The sequence below is a fragment of the Alosa sapidissima genome, chromosome 2 (genome assembly GCF_018492685.1).
Source record: "Alosa sapidissima isolate fAloSap1 chromosome 2, fAloSap1.pri, whole genome shotgun sequence".
NCBI lineage: Eukaryota > Metazoa > Chordata > Actinopteri > Clupeiformes > Clupeidae > Alosa > Alosa sapidissima.
In genome coordinates, this window is record NC_055958.1 from 9,807,177 (window position 1) to 9,815,336 (window position 8,160).

Here is an 8,160-nt window from a genome sequence, read left to right on the forward strand (position 1 = left end):
AGGAATTTGCTAGGATCTCAAAACCAGATTATGAACATTCTTTGCCATAGAGAAACTCACAATAGCGTTGGATTATAAACATGCTTTGCCACAAAAACAGACAAAAACGTGAGGTAAGTCGAGCTATATGAAGTTATTATTTTGCTGTCACTTCGTCTGTTTTATAACCCAGAAGGATGTACTTGGTATCAAATGATAGCTCTGTGTCTCCTCTTTCATCTGACATGTATGGCATACTGTATCTATGCGTCCACGGGTTCGCGAGTAATTCAAACGAGAGTAATGGGTGCGCAGGTGAACGCAGAGAAGTATAGACTGTAAATATGATGCAATTTGATTGAATTTCATGATTTTTTTTTTTTATATATACTTTAACATACAGACAAGTGTTGTCTCGTTGGAAAGCCCCACTTCTGCTCTGTCACGCAATAACAGTTTCATCTCGCTGCGATGAACAGTTGGAGCAATGTAACAGAGAAGAAAGGGTGTGTTTTTTGACGCACTTTGCGTCAATCGGGTTCTAAGGGTTAAAATCTCACGTACCCCCTGGAGTGTCTTCACGTACCCCCATTTGAGAACCACTGGTTTAGAGTAGTATAAATTAAATATAAGTATGTGCAGTGTATTAGCAGTAACCTTATAAGAGCAGAATAAATATGGCTATGTATGAACATGTACAGATAATATGTGCAATGTAGTGGCAGTACCATTATAGTAGTAGTAAGAACTAATATATATATATAGTGTATTAACAGAATATATTACAGAAAAACTGAATAAATGTGGATATTTAGTATGAACCTTATAAACAGATATGTACAGCTATGTGCAGTGTGGGAACAGTACCATTGTACTGCAGAAACAGTAACATTATTATAATAGTATTAAAGGGGAGCTTGGCAACTATTTCAACGTAATAAACCCGTTTAGAAATCATTTGGATGGTTAAATGACCTGTTCCGTAAAAATGGTGACTTTCCCCGCTGCGCCTAGCGTCCCCAGGCGGAAAACCAACCTTGCAACATTGAGGCTACCGTCCCGGAAAGAGAAGAGAGAAACAAGAAACTCGTTTTAAATCGTGTTTCTTACCTTGCAACATCCACATAGTTCAACTATGTAGTTCAATAGTAAACAAATCGATGTGCTTTATCGTTAACTTTTCCCACAGTTTGAAATAGCATAATGCACAATTTCTCCAGCAGAGGGGGAAATCCTGCCAAGTTTCCCTTTAAGAATAAGTGCAGGATGATGAGCAGAAGAATATGGCTATGTATAAGTGTAATTACATAATGTACATTTGTAAATAAATAGACACTATGGATGGGATAGGGTAGTGCAGTTGTGGGGGGGAGGGGGCTGGGGGATGTCCGCCTCCTTGTTGTCCCTGTCAAGCCATGGTTGTGGACACCTCAACAGGCACAGGCAAGGAGGCATCAGGCGGGGTGGGGGGTGATGGGGGGGCTTAGTTTGTTGGATGTCACTGGGATGTAGAGCTAGAGTACATAAAAGAATGGTTATACTGGCTATACCCCATGCCTAATGAGAATTATGGTGGAGGGGCTGTGCTATTGTGGGGCTGTTTTTATTCCCAAAGGCCTTGGGAACCTAATTAAGGTGCATGGACACCAAGAAATGGAAAATCTGAAGGAAATCTGTCAATCTCTGCCAAGACACTAAAAGTTAATCATGATTGGATCGTTCATCAGGTCAATGAACCAAAACAAACGTCCAGATCAAAATAAATATTGTTTGCTGAACACAAAATCAAGCTTCGGACATAGCCATCAGGCCCCTGATCTAAACTCCATAGGAAAACAGTTGGGTGATGTGGCCGTTGGGAGTGTAAAACCCAGTTGTACTATACCACAAGATGGTCTGACTACGCCACTCCCATTTATTGGACTGGGATGAGAGACCCAAATAGTACCGTAGACTAAAGATGTACCCCACGCTAGTACTATTCAAGTGAATGAAACAATTGGAGGCTGATGTAGCAAAAGCAATGTAGACATAATTTATTTATGGTCTGCAGAGTTATTAACATAGGTGCTTCGTACAGGAACAACATTAATGGTAGTAACACATCATGGACACATACATGAGTTCTCGTAGACAAGCCTTCATAGGAGATATTTACACTAAATCTTGGGCCGGACCACAGTACTCAATGTTGACCGGAAATCCACATTTAGTTCATCATGAGCACAAGGCTCCAAAAGGATTCAGCACACCAAAGACAGCAACCAAGGCTACACCGCATTAACCATAAAGTGCTTTGTTAGTACACACAAATTCTAAATCACACCACACAGTGGTCACCTTAATACATTGAGCACTGAGCTCCGCCCACTAGCTACGAGAACCCAAGCAATGGCCACTTAAATTTGAGAACAAGTAAAGTGCGTGAGTGCTACTATGATGATCAGCTAAAGCTATCCAAATTGCACATGCCCACTGGCACTTTCCCCTGTCCCCCCCGTAATATTGCACACTGCCCAAACACAACAATTTATCTCAATGGTAAAAGATTAATGACCGGAAGAGCTTGACATTAACCCTATAAGTTCATAGGCATGGTATCAATCAATGATAAAAACATACATAAGTTTCATACATGAGAAAACAGTGGCTGGATGTCCAAACAAAGTAAACAAGACCTAAAAAGACAAAACATACACTTATTAATTTATCCACATAACACACACACACTCATTCACCTTACTGATGATATACATTGAAAGAACTTAAACTTTCAAGCACTCACGAGAGACGGGGTTCATTCACAAAAGGCTTCTAATAACCTTGTGTGAACAGACACACACAGACGGCGGAGCGCACAGAAGCCAGTGCACACGTATAACGGGGCGCACGGGACATGGTATAACAACGGGCTACACATAGAATAAGGAGGAGTCTTTGCAAGGCCAAAGTCTAACAGTTAATTAGATAATCAGGCTAACAAATACCTACTTTGGCTAGGCCATCCGCCCAAGCACACAGCAGCAATTACAGTATATAAACACCCTGTAACACCAGCACAGTCTGTTGAAAAACATTTGATATTAATATTCTCAGCGCGCAGAGCAGGGGGACCGTCTCAATGCTTTGTTGGTTATACGCACCTGGCCGCGAGAGTGAGAGAGAGTTCCCAGCGGATATCGAGATTCGTTCTAGTTACACGCCCATTCTACAACATAGATCATAATAAAAATCATAACACTGCATATCTCAAGGCTCACATCAAAACCACACTCTTTAAGGGAAGCATACCTACCGGCGTTAAACCCAGAGACGCTTCCGTGATTTTATTACTGGTGACTGTACACAAACCCTTCAACATACGGAACGCCAGCACACTGGCCGCCAACACTCATCTGTAATCTACAAGAACGAACAGATTTGTGCCATAACCCATGATGAGGCAGCTAATGCTGGCCTAGTACAACAGCGTGCCAAACAATTCAAACTCACCGCGGTTCCACTCCGCTCCGTTTCCCTGGCTAAGCAGCTGACTGAAAACACAAGAACCCGCCCTTATGGACACCTCAGCCTTTAAGCCCTTGCTACTCGCTCCTGGGTCCTAAAGTCCCACTGGCTACAGTGAGTCAAAGAGGAGAATGCACAAGTGTGGACCTAGGAATCTGGACGATCTGGGGAGATTTTGGTCTTAAAGGGAAACTTGGCAGGATTTCCCCCTCTGCTGGAGAAATTGTGCATTATGCTATTTCAAACTGTGGGAAAAGTTAACGATAAAGCACATGGATTTGTTTACAAGCTAGCGAACGGTTAGCATAAGTTTGGCAGAACTATGTGGATGTTACAAGGTAAGAAACACGATTTAAAACTAGTTTCTTGTTTCTCACTTCTCTTTCCGGGACGGTAGTCTCAATGTTGCAAGGTTGGTTTTTCGCCTGAGGACGCTAGGTGCAGCGGGGAAAGTCACCATTTTCACCGGAACAGGTCATTTAACCATCCAAATGATTTCTAAACGGGTTTATTACGTTGAAATAGTTGCCAAGTTCTCCTTTAAATCCCTTGCTTTGTATTCTCTTACTTTACGGGCTGTCATAGGAGAATATTACAAGCTGTTTTATTGGCAAAGGGATGCTTAAGAAGGTATTACAAGCAGGGGTGCCAATAATTGTAAGCAACGTGTTTTTGTTACAAATATTTATTTATTTATGAGATTTTCCTTTTCCTCAAAATAAATTTGCTTCCCTTCAATATTGTATTTTTCCTTTTTTTTCATGGTGAGATTACAATAAATCACCAACAGATTATTTTTTATACCAGATTTTAGTCAACTTTAGCAGAGGTGCCAATAATTCTGGAGGGTACTGTATCTAGTTGTATTACCATTATTTCTGAGAATTGCTTCACATCTGTGTTGCATAGAGTCGACCAACTACTGGCACCTGTGAACATGAATTCCAGCCCAGGACGATTGAACTACATTCCACAATTCCACTGCATTTCTGGGTTTTGCCTCAGAAACAGCATTTTTGATGTCACTCCATAAGTTTTCTATAGGATTGAGGTCTGGGGATCGGACTGGCCACTCCATAATGTCAATCTTGTTAGTCTGGAACCAAGACTTTGCTCGCTTACTGGTGTCATTTTGTTGGTGTTTTGGGTCATTGTCTTGTTGAAAACATGACCTCTTCAAATATTTTGATGTATTGAAACTGATCCATGATCTCTGGTGTGCAATTAATAGGTCCAACACCACAGTATCAGTATGAAAAACATCCCTATAACATGTATTGTGCACCACCATACTTTACTGTCTTCACAGTGTACTGTGGCTTGAACTCAGTGCACGGGGGCTGCAGACAGTTTGTCCAACGACCCACATGCACGTCCCCGAGACTGAGGGAACGTACTTCTAGTGGTCACCTCAACATTATGCACGCGACATTTATATTTCGCCGATGGTAAAAAATAAATTTTAAAAAACATGCAATGTAACTAGGCCTACCCGTTATTACCTCCTGTAGGCTTCATTCTTCATTAGGAGTTTAAGTAGACATGGACCTTTATACCGGGCTAGATGTAATACTTTCACATCTAGGCTACGGTGTCTTTTTCATAATAAGACTTTTTTAATGGGCATATCCTGTAGCCTATTGTTCAAAAACATTTTGCTTCAAAATTCAAAACAAACTAATAATAGCCTAAAATGCAGTAAATGAATTGCAATGCATGCTGGGAAGCAAACCTCAACATGAAATAAAGTACATGAAATATAACTAGAATGCATTGAAGATATGTAAAAATATGTAAGCCTATCTTCCTGGAACATTTCAGATAAAAAATGTATTGTTTTCTCTAGGCTATGAATGCTCTTTGTAGCCAACGTTAAGCTGAAAGAAATAGATTCCAGATGTTTCTATTCCATATCATTTTCTATTCATAAACAGTAAGGCCAGAGATCTTCTGCTCCTCGTCAGAAATCTCATCGGATATGTGCACTCTTCTTTGCTGTTTCCACAAGGAGCTGCTGTGACTTTGGGGACAGCAATGCTTGAAACTTTTAAATGCGTCAAATAAATTTGTCGGGCTTACACTACTGAGAATTCCTATTTCACCTAACTTGGTCATTACAAGTAAAGTATACTGTATGTTTATTAAACACAACACGTGTATTGAAATTCAGCTAACTAATATAACATTTCCCACAGTGCATTTCTATGCCACAGCCCCGGCCTACTATCTAAAGGGATCACCTATTAATCCTTACAGAAATTCAATCTTAAAATACAATATTTAACAAAGTGACAGTGACACTAAAGGCTAAATGGGCAGCCGTGGCAGCCGTGGCCCAAGTGGTAGCACTCTGGACTTGTAACCGGAGGGTTGCCAGTTCGAGCCCCGACCAGTAGGCTGTGGCTGAAGTGCCCTTGAGCAAGGCACCTAACCCCTCACTGCTCCCCGAGTGCCGCCGTTGAAGCAGGCAGCTCACTGCACCGGGATTAGTGTGTGCTTCACCTCACTGTGTGTTCACTGTGTGCTGTTTGTGTTTCACTAATTCACGGATTGGGTTAAATGCAGAGACCAAATTTCCCTCACGGGATCAAAAAAGTACATATACTTATACTTATACTAAATATACTGTTGTTGTATAACATATGTGTAATTTATGTTGATGCATATACCATCAAGTAGAGGACTATCCAAAACACCCTAATCCTGTGAGTAGAACAAATAACAGAGTTGCAGACAGTGTAGCTCTGTAGCCAGCAGCTATACCAAGACACAACCTGTTTCTGCTAAGTTACTGAGACTATGTAGGTGCGGGCTTGGTTGGTACTTCAATGGGAGCCTGATCTATTTACAGCGGGGAAAATAAGTATTGAAGACGTCAACATTTTTTTCAGTAAGTATACTGTACTTCCAGTGAGGCTATTTGCATGACATTTTCACCAGACATTAGTATTATCTTAGGTAATCCACACATATAAAAAAATCCAAACATTAATGTCCATAAGTAGAGTTATGAGTAAAAAAGTGGAATGGCACAGGAAAAAGTATTGAACATGCTAAGAAAAAGCAGTACACAAAGGCAAGGAATGGCAAGGAACGAGCTGGAATCTATACATAGTTAGAGAGTAATTATCCCTCCTATCTGTGCAAATTAATATAAGATGGATTAGTACATATTAATGAGCTATAAAAAGGGTTTTCGTTACCAAGGTGTCACACAAGAAACATTTCATAATGTTAAAGCAAAGCAAAGAGCTTTTCCAAGACCTTTGCAACATTATTGTTGCAAAACATATAAATGGAACTGGTTACAGATGCATTTCAAACCTTCGGAATCATCCAGTAAGCAGTATTATCTGCAAGTGGAAGGAACATCACTGCATCATCAATCGGCCATGCAAAGGATCTCCTCACAAGATTTCTGACCAGGAAGTCAGAAGGATAGTCAGAAGTGTAGCCTAAGAGCCAAGGACCACTCGGAGAAAGCTCCAGAAAGACTTGGAGGCAGCAGGTTCAATTGTTACAGATAAAATCATAGGTAATGCACTCCACGGCCTGCACGCTCACCCCGTGTGATTCTATTACTGAAGAAAAACATGTTGAAGCTCGTTTAAAGTTTGCTACACAACATTTGGACCAGCCTATGAAATACTGAGAGAATGTATTCTGGTCAGGCGAGAGCAACATTTAACTTTTTGGATGTCATATTACACACCATATTTGGAGGAGAAATGGCACTGTGCATCACAATAAAAAATACCATACCAACAGTGAGGTTTGGAGGTGGAGGCATCAAGGTGTGGGGCTGTTTTTCATCTCATGGTACTGGCAGACTTCATACAGTTGAAGGAATGATGAATGGAGCCATTTTTTCTGGGAGAATCTTGTCATCCACCAGGACAATGATGAGGATGAGACATGGCTAGAGACATGGCTATAGACCTTCCAGCAGGACAATGATCGAATGCATTCAGCAAAGGAAACTCTCAATTGGTTTCAGAGAAAGGAAATCAAGGCCCTGACTTAAATCCACCAGCTGCCTGCCTGCAGCCTACTTCCAAAACTCCAAAGCTGCTTGCTGCCTGATTTGGTTCCGAGGACACAAGTTCAGTGTATCAACAACACTCAATAACAGTTTATGTGATGTGTTAATCAATTAAATTCCCAACAATTTCACAACAGCTAGTTCTGGAGTAGGCCATTCAACTAGCCTGCTTGCTTACGAGATTCAGGCTGCGCACTGCGCAGTCAGCACCCGCTGCCTTATTTGGGTTTTGGGTTGCCAGGTTTTAACCCTATGACAAAACGGTTGAAATTGAAAGTAAGTGATTGTGTATGTGTAGGGTGTATTTCATACACAATCTGGCAACCCGGGAGATGTCAGACTAATAGAAAAAATCAATGATTGTTTGATGAAGTTTGAAGGCCATGCAAATTACGGGAGTTTTCCGGGAGAAATAACAAAACGGGAGGGTGCCGGGAGATGACCTTGAAATACGTGAGAACCCGGGAAAAACGGGAGTGTTGACAGGTATGAGTTACAACTAACCCCGCTGGGTCACGTTTGTTATAAGATAAGCTAGCTCCTGCTATGAGTTGGCTACATGTTTCAAAATGGTGTTCATTTTTAGCCTACAAGACGGTTATTAAGATGATACAAGATTGGAGTCAGTGAGC

General features: G+C 41.1%; 1 long non-coding RNA gene across 3 annotated transcripts; it reads right to left on the bottom strand.

Moving 5' to 3' along the window:
• Positions 1-1,991: 1,991 nt before the first annotated feature.
• LOC121685733 lies at positions 1,992-3,586 on the bottom strand. Of its 3 annotated transcripts, XR_006023421.1 has the most exons (4): positions 3,472-3,586; positions 3,275-3,381; positions 2,765-3,187; positions 1,992-2,657 (listed from the first exon to the last, which is right to left on the bottom strand). It is a non-coding gene; the product is annotated as an uncharacterized LOC121685733 (long non-coding RNA). The 3 variants fall into 3 exon arrangements; XR_006023420.1 differs by having other exon boundaries at positions 2,765-3,381; XR_006023419.1 differs by having other exon boundaries at positions 2,765-3,567.
• Positions 3,587-8,160: the final 4,574 nt, after the last annotated feature.